General features: G+C 45.4%; 1 protein-coding gene across 1 annotated transcript in view; it reads left to right on the top strand.

Annotated features, from left to right (window-relative positions):
- DGKH (diacylglycerol kinase eta) overlaps nucleotides 1-18,732 on the top strand; it is a 445,542-nt gene that overhangs the window by 55,924 nt on the left and 370,886 nt on the right. The window lies entirely within an intron of this gene.

Here is an 18,732-nt window from a genome sequence, read left to right as displayed (position 1 = left end):
CATAAAAAAAAGCGCTAGTGGCATGTGCTCAGGAATCAGGCGCTAACATGTTTAGGACACATGTTTAGGATGGAGAGTAGGCGTGTCCATTGGTTAGCGTATGGGCATTAGTGTTTGCTGATTGATTTGCACAGGAGCCCTTAATGTCTTATAAATAGGTGGCATTGAGGGCTTACGTGCCAATGGCCACTCGCTAATTATGCAGTTTGCATGTGGCCATTAATAAAATGGCACCGTTGGTCACCCTGGTTCCACGCTAAAAAGAGGCCTTAGCATTGTAATCTGGCTTAGTACAAGGATCCCTAAATATTTAGCACTAAATTGGTTTAAAAAATATGACAATATCGACGTATTAGAAAATGTTTTATGCAGGGCATATGCAACCTGTTATTCAGGCTGGAATATCGTCATGATTGGACTATTGTAATCTGCTTTATTTAGGTTGTAAGGATACTTCAACAAAGTGGTTGCGATTGTTGCAAAATGGGGCATCTAAGATGATTTTTGGGCTGTGTAGGTATGACAGTTACTGCTTTGTTGGTTAGAATACACTGGCTTCCTGTTCAAGCACTGTAGTATTTAAAATGTTTACTATGGGGCTCAATCAAAACTTTAAAACGTCTAAAATCCTACCTAAGTCAGCACTTGGACGTCCTAATAGACAGGACGTCCAAGTGCCGATAATCGAAATTGATTTTCTGGTCGTCTAGCAGGACTTCTAACTTACTGTGCATCCAAAGTAGAAATGGGTGTGTTGGGAGGCGGAGAATTGGCTGGATTTGGGCGGGCTTTGACTTTGACATCCAGCAGCTATAATTAAACCTTTCCCTGACTAACTTTAGACGTTTTCACCTAGACCTGTTTGAGAAGCGTCTAAGTACCAAAAGGGTACCCAAACTGACCAGATGACCACTAGAGGGATTAAGTAATGACCCCCCATGTACTCCCCCAGTGGTCATTGACCCCCCTCCCACACGAAAAAGGTTTGAATAAAACAGTACATTCTTGGCTCTAGAACAGCAGCACTTGGTATGGGAAAGCCTAGTAGAGTATCTTAAGTAGTCAAGTGGGTGGGCTAGGAGCTAGACCTACAATCCACTCTAGCTAGTACATTTATGATGGACGGTGTGAGCCCACCAAAAGTCTACAATACTGCTATACAGGTGCTTACCTACAGCCATAAGGGCTATTGGGATGGTGGACAGGTGGGTATAGTAGGTTTTAGGGGAGTTTTGCAAGACTCACCAAACATTAGAAGTGGGTTATGGTGAAATGTACTTCTGGCACTATTTACGTGAAGTTCACAGTAGTGCCTTCTAGTGTGGCCCAATGTTCTGTTGGTATGTCTGTGTGGCCAGTCCATTAGAAGGCTGGCCCCTCCCACATCCAAATGGGCTTCATTTGGACGTTTTCAACTTAGACGGTTTTGTGGTCGAAAATGGGGTATAAGATGTCCTGGTGGACAAGGAGTCCAACTAGATGATTTTCCCCACAAAAATAATTTGGACATCCAGCATTTTTGGAAATGGACACTTCTGGAAGTCCAATTTTGGATGTCTAGTGGGAAACGTACAGTCAGACTTAGGCACACTATTGAAAATGTCCCTCTATGGTTTTTAGAACCTTACAGAGACAAGCACCAGGGTATTTAACTCAGTTGAGTTGCCCTCATTAACCCCTTCTTTTACAAAGCTGCGCTAGCGGCTGCCATGCAGCAAAAGGTCTGAAGCCCTTTATATCCCAACTAGTCTTTAAGCCCGTTACATTAACGGGTGTTAGAATATGTATGTGTGTGTGTATTTCTTTCTTTCTCTCTCTCTCTCCTTAGCCTGTTTCTGTATTTCTTTCTTTCTGTCTTTCTTTTTCCTCGGCGGTCCACCACCACCCCTTGCCTGCTCCCCCTGTCCATTCTCCCTTCCTTTTTCTTCCCCTGTGTCCACCACTACCCCTTCACTGGTCCCCTTATCCAGCAGCAGCCCTTCTCCCTTTGATTTAACTCCCCCCCTGTCCAGCAACACCTCTTTCTTGCTCCCCCTGTCCAGCAGTAGGCCTCCCTTCCTTTTTTTGCCCCCCCCGTCCATCAGCACCTCTTCCCCTGTCCAGCAGTACCTCTTTTCTGTTCCCCCTGTCCAGCAGTAGGCCTCCCTTCCTTTCCCCCCGTCCATCAGCACCTCTTCCCATGTCCAGCAGCAACCCTTACCTCCACCGACATCTGCCTAAAGCCGCTGCGGCCTGAAGACACCGACAGCCTCTGCAGCCTGCTCCCACTCCTTCCTTCGTCTGTCCGTTCCCCCCCCCCCCCAGGAAGCTTCGTTTCTGGCTTCGGCAGCCTCCTGTCTGTGGGCCGGCCGCCCGCACCGCAGCTCCTCTCTCGATCCCCGCCTGGTGCGGTTCGAGAGAGGAGCCGCGGCGGGTGGGTGAGGAGGGTGAGAAGATCCTGGCAGGTGCGCCTGTGCCCCCCCTTCCCCTCCGAATCAGCGGCAGACTGCAAACCGCCAAATGCTCCACAGTCGCGCGCGCCTTCAGCCCCCGCATGCGCCCTGAGGTTTAGAACGTTGCCACAGAAGCACACCTCAGGGTGCCAGCACTCACGAATTTTCAAGAGCGCATGCGCCTCTAGCATTTTATTATTATTGATGGGCTTCAGGGCAGTTACTGCAGAGGCAACTGTTAACGTGACTTGGCAAAAGGGGGGTAAATAAATCTTTCATTTGAAGTATTTTTTGAGTCTTTATTACTCATTAGTTAAGATGATAAAATTTAAGAGATTTTATACTGTCACATTTTTTTTATCAAGCAGCAAAGTGCTGGAATGCCCTTTCTGTATATACATGCTATCTGATCATCCGGCATTGCCCGGATATCCCAATCTCAGCAGCAAGAATGGCCCTCTCTATGTCTCAGCGAGCCTGAAAACTTTGGATTAGACACTTATCTTTCATATCCTGTAGTCGGGCCTCACGCTGTTGTTCTATATATGAAGTTCTAGATGTAGCAGCTCTCTTTTTCATATCCTGTAGTCAGGCCTTATGATGCTGGAGTGTCTCTGAAGCTCTAGATATAGCTTTGAAAACTTGACCAATTACATTACGTTTCCTTGGAGGCATTGTTACAGCATTGACAACACAGCACATTGTGACATCATTCCTCAAGCTTCACACAATTGGTTGATGATTCTTTACATGACACCCCCTTCCCACCCCCACAGTGTTTGTTCCCAGATAGTAATTGATATGTATACCAAGTTTGGTTGAAATCTGTCCAGGCGTTTCAGAGTTATGCTGGAACATACATACATACATCCAATTTTATATATAGATATATAGATATATATCTCTGAAGTTTGTATTTAAAGGTTAGGAAAATTAGTGAAATCTTTCTTGTTTCAGAAGTTTTTAATGTAATTTTCTGATGTTATTAATTGTGGAATCCTTTTACTAAAGCTTAGTGCACTAAGGTTTAGTAAAAAGGCTTTTTTATTTGTTCTATAATTCACTAGAGATAGCCTTTTGTTTTGTCATCTGCGCCAAGCTATTTTGGTTTACAATATAACTATTTTATATATATATTTTTTTTTTTTTTGTGTGTGTGTGTGTGTGTCTGTGTGTGTATTGAGATAAGCCCAAAAGTTTATTGTGGCGTCCTTCTGTCTCTCTTTTTGAGTGAGGGTTTTGTCTCATTTTAACTTGCTATAACTAGCTTTCACTGACTGTAACCACAGGTGTGACTTCTTTCCATGGTGAAGAGGTTTGGAGAATTCTGTGTGGGTAGACATTTGACTTAAATTGATTTGTTATTTCTGCAGATGTTATGGCTAAAGCAAGCTCTCTCAACTTTCCCTACTTTTTTCTGAAGGGATGGACCCAAGGCCAGCTCAGAGGGTTGTGGTTTCCTAAGTCAACTTTTGCTTTGATAGCTCTCCACCTTTCCATCCGCATGTATCCAGCCCCTTATCATATCCTTTAAACAGCGGTGAGAGTGTGTTGCTTTGTCTTACTGCTGCCTGCAGGTTAAAACATGAGAAGAGATACTTCTCATTTCTCTTGAAAACAGTAAGTACCTGTAATTGTGCTGGCGGCAGCAAAGTGAAGGAAGGAGTGGCCTGGTGGTTAAAGCCCACTACAAAAAGTCAAGTATAAAATTTCACAAACACGAAATCTAAGATTGAAGACAGAGGTGGAATTAAAAAACTACTGATTATTACTTCATATCTTGGTTAATATCCCCAGACAAAACACAGATAAATTTTGTAGTTGTGGTATCGTGCTTGTATAAATCTTCACCACAAAGCCATACCTGGAGTGTTAGGTCAAGAGGGAAGAAGACCTTAGAGGTGTTGCTGCCCTTTTTGAAGGAATTTTATTTTTCATTGAATATTTTGTGAGATTTAGGGGCCCTTTTTACTAAGGCGTTCTAGCCGTTTTAGCACACGCTAAACGCTAACGCATCCATTATAGTCTATGGACATGTTATCGTTTAACACGCGCTAATATTTAACGCAATCTGAAATGGCTAGAGCACCTTAGTAAAAGGACCCCTTAATTAGTAAGTTGTAAAGCTGGTGGCCTTTTGGCTTAATGCCTTTAGAACGAGAGCGTTCAATCAGCCCAGAATGTAGTGTGGATAAGCAAAATTTTTTGATATTTCATGTGAATGTGTTTGTATAGATGAGAATTGGGATATGCATGGTTACTGTTAAAGGTGTTTTTCCATATATTAATTGTAGGAACTTATGGTTTGGGTTGCAGTACACGATCGGTTTGCTTAGTGAATCTAGCCTTATGTGTTTCCAGTCCGCTACCTCTCTCACTTTGTTATTGTGAAGACTGTCTGGGGAGTGAAGTGGGGAGTAGAGAGTTGTGAGGGGACAGAAATCCCACCCATCCCCGCCCGTCCCCGCAAGGATCCTCTCCGTTCCCACCCGTCCCCATCAGAATCCTTTCCATCCCCGCAAGGAATTACCTTCATCCCCGCCCGTCCCTATAAAAAGCAGCAATTACTTCTGACAGGATCATCAATTCCACAATTTCTTTTGTGTTTGTGCTGCTATTTTCCTAGTGGAATCTCTTTGGTGGAACCCTTTTTTTGTTTTCTGTTCATGTAATTAACTTATAAACCCCCTCTTTTACTAAGGATGACGTGTCCATTATATTATATGGACGAACCCTGCTTCCAAAGCCTTCCATCCCCGTGGGAGTCCCGTTGGCTAGAGGGGGGTCCCAATGGGAGTCCCGTGGGTTAGGGGGGATTCCCACGGGACCCCCGTGGGACCTGCGGGATTCCCGCGATGCCCGTTCCCGTGCAGACCTCTAGTGGGGAGGTGAGAATGCTACCACTGGTATCTGTTGCTGGATGGAGAACTTTCCAAGACTGATGGAAAGTTTCCCTACTGTAGATATCGTTCAATCAGAAAACCAAATATGTTGGAAAAAAAATGTTCAAAAAAGATTATTTTACAAATAAGTAAAAATCAGCAATGAAACTGTCCCTTTAAAATGCCTTTGTGATACTTTTATTTTAAAACTGTATATATCGCCTTCTTGGATTAACTGCTCAGAGTGGTTTACAGAAAAATTTTAATCCACATAACATAAAAACACTAAAACAAGCTAAAATAAAAAAAAAGAAAGGAGACAGAGAACATAACCCTCCCAAACAAACAGAAAATCTAAAATTATGGAATATAGAAAATAATACTAAATAAACGGGGAGAGGATATTTGTTGATGTGGTTTAGTTCAGAAAATTTTGCTTGGGCATACTTCTTACAGCATAAATTACTTTATTGTACTAAAATACAAGAAATAATCCATTTGTGCTTCCAAAGGTGAAAATGGTTCTGGTTTGAAGCTTCGACTTTTTGAATTATACTACTTTGCTGTATTTATCTAACTTTAGACTTGCTGGACATTCTGACTTTCGGCCTCTTTTACAAAGCCGCGCTAGTGGCTGCCGCGCGGCAACAGCCCTGAAGCCCTTTAAGTCTCTATGGGCTTCGGGGCCATTAGCGCAACGCAGCTGCTAGTGTGGCTTTGTAAAAGAGGCCGTTTGTAGCCTTATGTGAGCTGCACCTAAAGGAATATCATTCAGTACCTTATGTCTTAATTAGTATATTATTAAATTTGTATTTTGTATTCTGCTTGTTTGGCACAAATGTCTTCTAAGACTGGTCGAAACTGTTGCCGGAATCTTTCTAGAATCTTCCATTCAGACAGTTTTGGCATGACATCACTCTTAAGTTTTCTTTTAACAACAAAGAACTTTGTGTGGGGAGGATCTATCTACAGTACAACAGTGTGGCTACACTTATTTAAAATTATTTGTAAACGTTTCTTGCTCAAGTAACATTTTCTTAGTGAATTTGTATTTGTTTTGATTTGTGTTTGAGCATGATATCAGATATTGTTTTCCTTATTATATTAACAGACTTGACGGGTATTGACAAAACAGCAAATAACATTTAAAAGAGTTTAGCATCCTTTATTGAATTGTTTATTCAAGAGAAAAATGTTAATGGTCATTTTTGAAATGCTTTTTAAAAATTTATATTGGTATAAAATACTATTTACAGGGCAGTTTTCAGAACTGTGTATTTTGATTCATGGTCATAGGTACGCAATTTTAAGCGTCACTTATAGAATTTGACAGTTTATTTGCTCAGGTGACACAAATGTAGGAATCTTATTATAGAACTGCTCTTACTGTGTGTGTTTTTAAAACTCAAAGCTACATGTTGTTTCTTGTCCCAGCCTCTGAGCCTGCCTCCATTTCCCTGAAGTGAAAGCACGCGTGCTGTTGATCGTCACATATAATTACACTCGTGCACAGGTTGAGCAGTGTTCCTGAGCAAATGTCTTTTGAAAATTACCTTCTGAACTCTTTCACTAGGGATGCAGAGCCTTGATTCTTGAGTGCTGCTTAACTGTTTGTTTTCTTTTGATGTCTAAAATACGAGGGCAAATCAAAAAAGAAAGGCAATTGTTAAATTATTCGATAACTGGAACAGAGCTAGCGAAATACCACATATATACTCTAATGTTGCCTGTTGGATAGTTCATCCATGCACCTTGTAACACTCGGTCTTTAGTTGTGTGGCAGCCATGAGGTCAGAAACATGGACGCTCCATTGCAAGATCGCGCCATTGAAGAACAATGTGCAGTAGTGAGCTTGCTTTGAACAAATGGAGTGAAACCTGTGGAAATTCACCGTTGGGTATTGACTCACTATGAACATAGCACCATTACATTACATTAGTGATTTCTATTCCGCCATTACCTTGCGGTTCAAGGCGGATTACATAAGATTTATCAGGAGTTACAAGAATTATAACTTTTCATAAGAATTGTCATAGGAATTACATAGGAGTTATATAAGAATTGTCGGGAACTTGAGGTGATACATGTTGGGTAATTTGAAACATTTTAGATTTGAAAGGGGTAGTGAGTGTGGTGGGTGGAGATTGGGAAGGAACTGGTTGTGTTAAATAGGTTTTATGTATTTTTTGAAGAGAAGGGTTTTAGTTTCTTTTTTGAAGGTTTTGTAGTCTGTGGTTGAAGACAGCAGATTGGTGATTTGTCTGTCTAATTTTGCTGCTTTGGAGGCCATTAGATTGTCATATAGGTTTATGAGTGGGTAAAAAGGTTTAAAGTGGGAAGAACAGGTGTAACTGATGAAGGTCGTTCTGGTGGTCCATTAACATTGCATACACAAGAGCACATTGACAGGGTGGTTACCTTGATTAGAGAAGACTGACGTATAATGGTGTCTCAATTGGCTGCAGATTTGGATATTAGCCATGGATCTGCATTTGCCATAATGCAAGATGACTTGGGATACAGGAAAGTCTGTGCATGATGGGTTTCTAAACAGTTTACTGTTCTGCACAAGCAACAGCATGTGGAGGTTGCGACCCAGTTCCTGAGACAGTATGAAGAAGATCCAAGTATCCTGTAGAGCAGTGGTTCCCAACCCTGTCCTGGAGGACACCCAGGCCAGTCGGGTTTTCAGGATAGCCCTAATGAATGCCTGGCACCTCCATTATATGCAGATCTCTCTCATGCATATTCATTAGGGCTATCCTGAAAACCCGACTGGCTTGGGGGTTCTCCAGGACAGGGTTGGGAACCACTGCTTTAGAGAATTATCACCGGTGCCAAGACATGGGTGCATCACTGTGACCCGGAGAGCAAAAGACAAAGCATGATGTGAAGTAAAGGAAGCGGTGCCCACCTGGCTTCGGGAGAAGCCAAAAAACTTCTTCTCTGCAGGAATACAGAAGCTAGTTGAACAATGCAACAAATGCATCATCTTGCATGGGGACTATTTGGAAAAGTGATATGCTCAATTGCTCACAGTTACTTCTATTAAAGCCGTTAAATGTATTTTGCCTTTACTTTTTGATTTGTACCAGAAACTTAGATACTGTAGTAGCTGCAAAGACTTTGTTACCTGTTCTCCATGTAATATGCTTATACCTATAACGTCTATAAATGGCACCCATATTTAGGCGCACAACTGGGCACGCAGTTTGGATAAGATGTGCATGTAAACTTATTGGCTGAGTTGGTGATCAGTAATTGATTTTAACAAGTTCTAATTGGCACAAATTAACAGTTGTGCGCAAAACTCATCTATTCCCTGTTCCTTAAACTGGCCCCCAAATTCCACAAAGTCCACCTAAAGTTAGGCACCTATATCAGCACACCTAGCTGCTGTAGGCGCCTAACTTAATTGATTAATAGGCTTATTTAATGCCAAAAATTGGCACTTAACAACTCATAATAAGAAAGTACAATATGAATAAATATATGATATATTTTATATAGGTATGTACAAGTAGGTATGTATAAGCAGGTAGACTGATTATATATTATAGGAGAAAATAAGAAAAAGGATTGATTATGGTTTAAGAGGGCTGTATTGAGAACCAACTCAGAAAACACTAACTCTGTATTGTAACGCCTTTACAAAAGCTCATTTAAACTGCTCTAACTCCCCCAGTCATTAGCAGCGGTATAGAAGCTTTCAAAAAGTAATGAACAATAATTGCCATTAATTGGACATAATTTATTAAAATTAGATTAGACGCTTAACATAAAATTCAAAGCGTTGTACAATAAAATTGTTTAAAATGTTAATTAGGGAACAAACTGCAAACAATATACATAATCATACATGACAGCCAAGTTTGGAGGGGAAGAGGACAAGGAAACAAAAGGGAAAAAAGGGAAGAACTACAATTTATGAGAAAAGATAACATAAATGGATAGAAACAGTAGGATATGACAAGGTAGGGATTGCAAAAAATAAAAATAAAATAAAATGAAAATAAAATAAAATAAAGATAAAGTTAATTTAAAAAGGATAAATCAGTTGTAGGCATCTTTAAAAAGAAAGGGTGGATGGATGGGAGGTTGGGGGGGGTTGAGGTGGTAGGGCATTGTTGGGGAAGGGGGGGGGGGTTGGCACTGGGACCTGTATTTCCGGTGCGTGGGAATTCTAAGAGTCCAGATTTCCTGTTTCTTGAGTTTTGTAGGTCATGTGGGTCCGGGGCTCCCCTTTCCTGATTGTTGTTGTGGGGAGATGGGTTGGGGGGGGATTTGGGGATAATGTTAGTGTTGTTCCTTTCTTCTGTATTGGTTTGTGCTTAGTGATTTTTAATAAAAATTGTTTCAACACTAAAAAGAAAGGGTGGTTTGGGGAGTGGTTCAGGGGAGGCCGGGGGGCATCCAGTGGCAGGAGGGAGTGACGCCCTAACTTGAAAAATGAAATTCTGTAAAAAGTACACTTTCCCCTCCCCATTCGCGGTGTCCGCACTCGCGATTTCACATAATCATGATTTTTTTGGGGGGGAGGGGATAAAAAATAACCCATATTTTTGCCTTCCCCCCGGCATCCCCGGCCTTACCTGGTGGTCTAGGCGGGTTTTCGGGGCAGGAGCGATCTTCCTATGCTCCTGCCCCGTGCAGATCGCCAATAGGAAATGGCTGTGGGTAGTTCCCGTCGTAATCTCGAGAGACTATGGGAACTCCCCACAGCCATTTCCTATTGGCGATCTGCACGGGGCAAGAGCGTAGGAAGATCGCTCCTGTCTCGAAAACCCGCTAGACTACCAGGTAAGGCCAGGATGCCGGGGGGAGGCGGGGATGGGTCAGTGCCGGATATTCACGGTTTTTCGCCATTTGCGGTCCGGCTCTGCCCCTATCCCCCGCGAATAACGAGGGAGAAGTGTTGGTGCTAAGTCCAAAGTGCCTTCCTAAAAGTGGTCATGGTTAGGGGCGGATTGCAGATGTGCTTTCAAGTTAGGCGCCTGTTTTTGACTTAGGCGCACGCTTTTAGGCCAAGAAAGCTCTGGTATAAATATGGTGCGCCAAAAGTTAGGACACCTAGCGATGCCTAACACCACCACTTAGCCAGCTCCGTGATTCTGGGTTTATGCTTTAAATTTTAAGTTTGTATATATGTTTACTTTCAGTACCATTGCCTGTGACATGGCCATATTTTGCCATTATCTGGCTGCATCGGGAGAACCTCTGTAATCCCAAAGTCAGTACATTGTACCAAATGTGTTTTGCATTGGTTTAGGAAAACCACTTACATGCTTAGCTGGTGTTTGCTTAATTCACCTGAAATCAGGACTCAAGAAAAATTTCCAAACACTAGATAGCTGTCAAATTTGATAAATACAAACAATAACTGCCTAGGCTAACTGTCCTCTGAAAAGCCAGAAGGCACATGACGCAGCGGTCCTGCATATCATGGAGAGAAAAAAAAGACAAATGTTCTTTTATCCCAGGACAAGCAGGCATGATATTCTCACATGTGGGTGATGTCATCTACGGAGCCCCAGCGCGGACAGCTTTTCAAGCAAACTTGATTGAAGTTTCAAGTTTGCTACGCTGCACCACGCATGTGCATGCCTTCTTGCCCACTAGAGGGCGCATCCCCACCTCGTGGTCCTCAGTTCAGTTTTTTCCGCGGAGCCAGAAGCCCTGTGGAAATTGTGCTCTCTCTTTTTTTGCCTTCTGACACCGCGTTTGAGTCGTTTTTCTCGGTCGCTGTGCTTGCTTTCTTTTTTTATTCGTTCATGTGTTTGTTAATCGTCGAAAAAAAAAAAAAAAGATTTTTCGTTCGGCTCCGGGGGCTCCTGGTAGCCGCGGCCGCGGGACCTCGTTCCGTTCCCGGCCGTTTTCGATTTCATGTCCCGTCCTTTGACGGGCTTTAAAAAGTGCACCCGGTGCGATCGGCTACTTTCTCTCACCGATCCCCACCGGTGGTGCTTACTTTGCCTGGGTCTCGAGCACCCCACCGATTCCTGTCCTAGGTGCTTGACTTTTCAGCCAAGAGCTCTCCGCCGCCGTCGTGCCAGAATGGCGGAGCTCTTTGCTGTTGACCCCGCGGAGCAGGCCTCGACGTCGGCCCCGGTTTCGGCCCCGGCCTTGACCTCGGCCTCGACTCCCTCGGCCTCGCCGAGACATCCTGCTTCCTCGAAGCCGACCTCGACTTCGAAGTCGACGGGGGGTAAGTCCTCTCTTCCTTCCTCAGCTCCAACTTCGAAGAAGCCATCCTCGGGATCCTCGACGGGGGCGGGTGGGTCGTCCTTGGCCCTGCCCCGAGCGTCGAAGTCGGGTGCCCCGCGGGAATACTCGAGACCGAGGTCACCCTCGAGGGAGCACCCGCCGGCCCCGGATTTACCAGCCATGATGGCGGTGCCGGCTTTTCAGGACTTGCTCCGTGCCCTCATTACCTTGGAGCTGTCCGGCGCCTTAGCGCACCTGCAGCCGGCTTCGGCCCCGAGTGCCCCGGCTTCGGCGGCCTCGGTCTCGGTGCCCTCGACTTCGGCCCCCGGGGTGGTTCCGACCTCGACCCCGACCTTGCCCTCGACCTCAGTCGACCAGCCAGAACGGAGTGTGCGGCCTCGGGACAAGGTGCGGAGAGTTCGGAGGATCTCTTTCACTTCTTCCTCGTCGAGGTCCTCCTGGGGCTCCTCGCCCTCGGGTCGGCCTCGGGTGAAGCGCCGGCCGAGGAAGCCCAAGCGTTTTCACCGGTCTGCTCGGAGGTGCAATCGCTCTTCGCCGACCGGGGCTGAGACGCTACATGTCTCGGAGCTCCGCCTCGATAATCCGAGGTTGTTCCGTTCCTCCGAGGGAGGGTTGTCGAGAGACTCCTCGCCGAAACGGAAGGGGCAGACCTCGGTGCCTCGTACCCCGGGGACTTCACACAGGGGTTCCTCGGGGCATAGGCGGTCCCCGACCCCGTCGAGATCGCTCCGGCGGCCTCTTGGGGCTCGGGGTCTGGTAGGGAACCTCATTATTCCCGTGAGGCTTCCCCTTCCTTTTTGGAACCGCGGACCTCTCGATCGCCCTCCCCTCCGTCCAAACCCTCCTCTTTTTCCAGATTTGTGCTTGATATGGGGAGGGCCTTGGACCTGGATCTGGTGTCTGGTTCACAATACACCAAGGAGTTTTTGGAGGAGCAGGATTTACCTTCTCCCCCGAGGGAGACCCCTCGTCTGCCTCTTAATAAAGTCCTCCATCAGACCTTCCTGAGGAACTTGGACTCCCCTCTTACAGTCACAGCGGTTCCATCTAAAATGGAGTCGAAGTACCGTACCATCCCATGTAAGGGCTTCGAGAAGGCGCAACTGTCTCACCAGTCGTTGCTGGTGGAGTCGGCGTTAAAGAAGTCCCAGCCTTCTAGGGTCTCTGCTGCGGTCCCTCCCGGTCGGGAAGGGCGGACTTTGGACAAGTTTGGTCGCCGCCTCTATTCCAATTCCATGATGGCGGCCAGGGTCCTTAATTATGCTTTCACTTTTTCATCTTATCTGAGGCAGATGGTGAAGGCATTACCCCGTTATCATGGGGTCATGCCGGATTCCCATAAGGGGGACTTTGGTAAATTTATGGCCAACTTGTCACAGCTGCGCCTCTACCTTTTTCATGCGGTTTACGACGCATTTGAGTTGGCCTCCAGAGTCTCCGCCTTTGCAGTAGCGATGCGCCGTCTCGCATGGCTCCGAACGGTTGATATGGACCCGAACTTGCAGGAGCGCCTAGCCAATCTGCCATGTGTCGGATCGGAATTGTTCGATGAGTCCTTGGAGGCGGCGACCAAACGCCTGTCCGAACACGAGCGCTCCATCGCCTCCTTGGTCCGTCCTAAACCACGGGTAACGCCGCAGAAGCCATTTAGACCTCCGCCGCGGCGATACCCTCAAAAGTCTACACCAGCATTCTCGAGGCCTCCGCCCAGGCGCCCATCGCAGCAGGACAGAGGGGCCCAGCCGAAACCTCAGACGCAAGGGGCGTCTAAGCCGGCGCCGTCTTTTTGACGTGATGGGCGGATGGGGGCGGGCCCCCTCCGCACTCTCTCCGGACCCCCTGCCCATCGGGGGCCGGCTGCGGGCCTTTCATTCGGCCTGGACTATGATCACGTCAGACGCGTGCTCCGTCTCGTCTCCGAGGGTTACTCGCTAAACTTCTCGGCCACGCCGCCGGAACAACCGCCGGGGGCATCTCTTTGCAACTGAACCCAGCTTCCTCTTCTACTCTCGGAAGCCAGGGCCTTGTTGAGCCTTCGGGCGGTGGAGCCGGTCCCCCAAACCAACGGGGGCGGGGGTTCTACTCCCGTTACTTTTTGGTCCCAAAGAAGACCGGGGACTTACGCCCCATTTTGGACCTCCGGAAGCTCAACAAGTTCCTGGTCCTGGAGAAGTTCCGTATGTTGTCGCTTCCAGTTCTGTACCCTCTGTTGGAGGAGGGGCACTGGATGTGCTCCCTAGACTTGAATGAAGCGTATACTCATGTTCTGGTGCATCCCGCCTTCCGCAAGTTCTTACGGTTCCAGGTGGGGGAGTTGCACCTTCAGTATCGTGTCCTCCCCTTCGGGCTGGCCTCGTCTCCTCGAGTCTTCACGAAGTGTATGGTGGTAGTCGCGGCTGCCCTGAGATCTCAGGGGTTACAGGTCTTCCCCTACCTGGACGATTGGCTGATCAAGGCATCATCCCGGGAGGGGGTTATCTCAGCGACCCGATAGACTATCATCTTCCTTCAACGTCTGGGGTTCGAGGTGAATTTTCCCAAATCGCAGCTGTGCCCTGCTCAATCCCTTCAGTTTATCGGGGCATTGCTGGATACGGTTCGCCTTCGTGCGTTCCTTCCCTCTTCGAGGCTGGAGGCTCTGCTTCGACTGTGCCGTCAGATTTCGCTGCAGCGCTCCGTCTCAGCACACCGGCTGATGATTCTACTCGGCCACATGGCATCGACGGTTCATGTCACACCGTTTGCCCGATTGCATCTGAGACTCCCTCAGTGGACCTTGGCCTCCCAGTGGTGTCAGGATCGAGACCCGCTCTCCCTTCCTGTAACAGTGACTCCTTCCTTGAGACGCTCGCTCCGTTGGTGGACCAACTCTTCCAATCTTTCCGGGGGTTTGCTCTTTCTCGTCCCTCCACATCGCAAGGTCCTGACCACGGACTCTTCGGAGTACGCGTGGGGGGCTCACCTCGACGGTCTGCGAACTCAAGGTCTATGGTCTGCGGAGGACCGTCTTTGTCACATCAATGTGTTGGAGCTTCGTGCCATTTTTCTGGCAGCTCGAGCGTTCTGCCATCTGCTGTGCAATCAGGTAGTCCTGGTATGGACAGACAACCAAGTGGCAATGTATTATGTAAACAAGCAAGGGGGGACGGGCTCTTGGTCCCTGTGCCGGGAAGCCTTGCGCCTTTGGGAATGGGCGGTCTCCCAGAACATCTTCCTGCGGGCGGTTTACATTCAGGGAGAGAAGAATTGTCTGGCCGACAAACTCAGTCGTCTTCTCCAGCCGCACGAGTGGTCGCTCAACTCCCGAGTTCTGCGAGAGGTCTTCGACCGCTGGGGGACTCCTCAGGTGGATCTGTTCGCCTCCCCGGAGACTCACAAACTGCCCCTCTATTGTTCTCGGATTTACTCCCAGGACCGTCTCGAGGCCGATGCCTTCCTTCTCGACTGGGGAGGGAGGTTCCTTAATGCGTTTCCTCCTTTTCCTCTGATCTTGAGGACGTTGGTTCATCTCAAGTCATCCAGAGCCACTATGATTCTCATTGCTTTAAATTTTAAGTTTGTATATATGTTTACTTTCAGTACCATTGCCTGTGACATGGCCATATTTTGCCATTATTTGGCTGCATCGGGAGAACCTCTGTAATCCCAAAGTCAGTACATTGTACCAAATGTGTTTTGCATTGGTTTAGGAAAACCACTTACATGCTTAGCTGGTGTTTGCTTAATTCACCTGAAATCAGGACTCAAGAAAAATTTCCAAACACTAGATAGCTGTCAAATTTGATAAATACAAACAATAACTGCCTAGGCTAACTGTCCTCTGAAAAGCCAGAAGGCACATGACGCAGCGGTCCTGCATATCATGGAGAGAAAAAAAAGACAAATGTTCTTTTATGTGAGTTATTTTGACTGGCTCCTACTTGTAATTGTAGATTCCTTATTATCTATTTTTCCATTATACAGAGTTGCTCCTCTGATGTCACCAACATCTGGAACTGGGCAGAGGAAACAAAATGAACATACACTAACTGATGTCAACTGTGTGTGTGTGGGGGGGAGGGGGAGTTATGATATGTTTTTGGCTTGCCTTAACCCATTTGGAGCTGGCCTTGCTTGGATAACCCTCCATTGCCCTAGATACAAACTTAGATTGTGAGCCCTCCAGGGACAGGGGAATACCTAGTGTACCTGAATGTAAATCAGCTTAAGGTATAACTGAAAAAAAATGGGAGCTGAATACAAAATAATAAATAAATAAACCAATAACTGTGCTATTAGCCTTCATGTACAATTGCTCGGGGGTTCTTCTTGTATTCCATTTGGTGCCAGTAGTTTGTTCTCGGTCCTTGGGTTAGGAGCTGGTGCTAATATCTGTCTTATGCAAATACTTGGGAATTATTTTCTCCTTTTTTTTGTATGTCTTCAATTTAATAGACTTCAAGTGTTAAAGATAAGTGGATGTAAAATTTGCAAGAAACTAAAAATAACTAACCCCTCCCTCGTTTATGAAGCCGCATTAGCATTTTTTTATCGCCTGCCACGGCGGTAGAAGCTCCAATGCTCATAGAATTCCTATGAGCGTTGGAACTTTTACCGCTGTGGCTGGCAATAAAAAATGCTAATGCGGCTCCATAAAAGGGGAGAGTAAAATAATTATTTGAATTACAATGAAGATAAGATTAAGTAAAATCTGACCTAATGTAGAAGTTGGAAAAGCCCTTCTTGTTTAGTGATATCTATAAAATCATTAAGGCTCAGAAGATCATTCTCCTATATTTTTCAAAAAAATCTTTCTAAAGGTATAAATGTATATGGCATTATATCATTTTATACCCAAGGGGCTTGGTTTCTCACCATGATACCTGGTTGATTTTATATATGAGCACTTTCTTGCGTTTTGCTCTTTGGCTGCCGAATCACCGAACAAAGGGCCTCCTATCTACAATTTCAGATAAGTTACTATTCTACGTTGTTACAGATGGTTGACGAATGGTAACCAAGGGAGGAAGGGACTGTAAAGATTGCGATGATGGTCCCTCCGGCAACCATAGTTTAGTGATTACACTGAATAAAATTGGTTGTAAGGTTTGAGCACTTTACACAGCTATAAATGATTATTTATTTATTCATCTGTTTATCTCTTTATTGAGTAATTCAAAGTATTCAGAACTGTGATAGTGGATTGTGATTATATCATTTTAAAACATTTACACATGTACCACCAGGGTGCTAGCAATTGGGCACTAATTTGTAGTTACATGTGTAAATGACTCACACGCCTATTCCGTAAGTTTATCATAGTGGGGCATAGGTAGGTCAAGGGTGTTTCAAGCAGCTAGATTCTAAACTATAAAATACTGTCAGCTGCACGCATAAATGCCGGTATTTGGTTGTGAACCTTTACAACAGCTCCTTGACATGGTGTAGGTCAGGGGTCCCCAAAGTCCCTCCTTGAGGGCTGAATCCAGTCGGGTTTTCAGGATTTCCCCAATGAATATGCATGAGATCTATGTGCATGCACTGCTTTCAATGCATATTCATTGGGGAAATCCTGAAAACCTGACTGGATTCGGCCCTCAAGGAGGGACTTTGGGGACTCCTGGTGTAGGTGCTTGCGCCTAGAGTTAAGCACCTAAATGTGGACTTCCAGTAGCATTCTGTGATAGTAACTATGCAAAATATTACTGATGTATAATTGGCACTTAACTCCCAAATTTCTGGTGCCTAAGTTTTCACATCCTTTACTGAACTGGGCCTCTAATGGGTGCAGTACAGGAAAACAGTGGAGATGCCCAACCAACTGGTACTCTTTATTAAGTCAATGACTCAACTTGGATGTGTTTCGGCCAATTCAGCCTGCTTCAGGGTTCTTACAAAATCCCTCACCAGATCACAGAGTATGCAACATCTCTGGATGCAAATACAGTATATATAGAAAAATGTGCTCAATTTGTCACCAGTTCTTATAATATACAGAGTCTTTGGATAATATCGCAGTAAGTATAAACAAACTGTAATATATCCTGAGTAAAAAAGTGAATACAAACACTCACAGAAGCATGCTGTTTTGGTGACTGACCCCCGTCTAATGGGTGTGTCAGTGAGAGCACCTCTGTTTTCCTGAATGGAATAGAATGGGTACAAGTGGATCGATTTTTCACTCCGTCAAAAATTACAAAGACTAAGGGACACTCGATGAAGTTACAGGAAAATACTTTTAAAACCAATAGGAGGAAATTTTTTTTCACTCAGAGAATAGTTAAGCTCTAGAATGCGTTGCCAGAGGTTGTGGTAAGAGCAGATAGTGTAGCTGGTTTTAAGAAAGGCTTGGACAATTTCCTGGAGGAATAGTCCATAGTCTGTTATTGAGAAAGACATGGGGGAAGCCACTGCTTGCCCTGTATCGGTAGCATGGAATAATGCTACTCCTTGGGTTTTGGCCAGATATTGCTGACCTGGATTTTATTTTTTTACTAGTGACCTGGATTGGCCACCGTGAGAACGGGCTACTGGGCTTGATAGACCTTTGGTCTGACCCAGTAAGGCTATTCTTATGTTCTTAGAATTGCCCCCATATCACTCATTTGTTACAGTTCTTGGGACCTCTCATGATCTGCTTAATGGGGCTCAGCTAGTAGTGCTCTGTTTGTCTTGGCTTTGCAGAGAAGTTAGAAGTTTGTTTGGATTTTGCAGAGAAGTGCTTTGTGATAAGTATGGCTAGTGGGATTACATTCAAGATTCTTGCCTTGGTTTAAGGATACACAGATTTTTCTCGGGCACACTTGCAGGGGATCAGCTCTGAGGCACAGATAGCGTTATGCCTTACTAACTGCCTCTTCCAAACGAGTTGGCACCCAGATTTATCTGCAGGGAAGCAGTGACTTTTTTCTCTCTCCATGGCAACAGCTTGAAGTTGGGGAAAATGCAAATTGTTAGAACTGATAATGTATGGAAGAATGCTTCCTGCAGATTTATTTTTTAAATTAGGACACACTGTAATGTACTGTATATGTTCTACTACTGCCTTGGGTCATGTTGAACGAACCTTCTACTTATGACACGATTTAGATCAGTGATGTGCTGGAAGAGGCCCCTCCCTTTAGAATGCACAAATATAAGTCTTTGGCAAATATAGTAACATTCGGTGCTTCTTCTATTTTAAGCCTTTCTTATACGGCTACACAGGACAACA

This window comes from Geotrypetes seraphini, chromosome 6, assembly GCF_902459505.1.
Source record: "Geotrypetes seraphini chromosome 6, aGeoSer1.1, whole genome shotgun sequence".
NCBI lineage: Eukaryota > Metazoa > Chordata > Amphibia > Gymnophiona > Dermophiidae > Geotrypetes > Geotrypetes seraphini.
The sequence above is the reverse complement of the archived record's forward strand: the minus strand, read 5'-3'. Positions and strand labels throughout refer to the sequence as shown.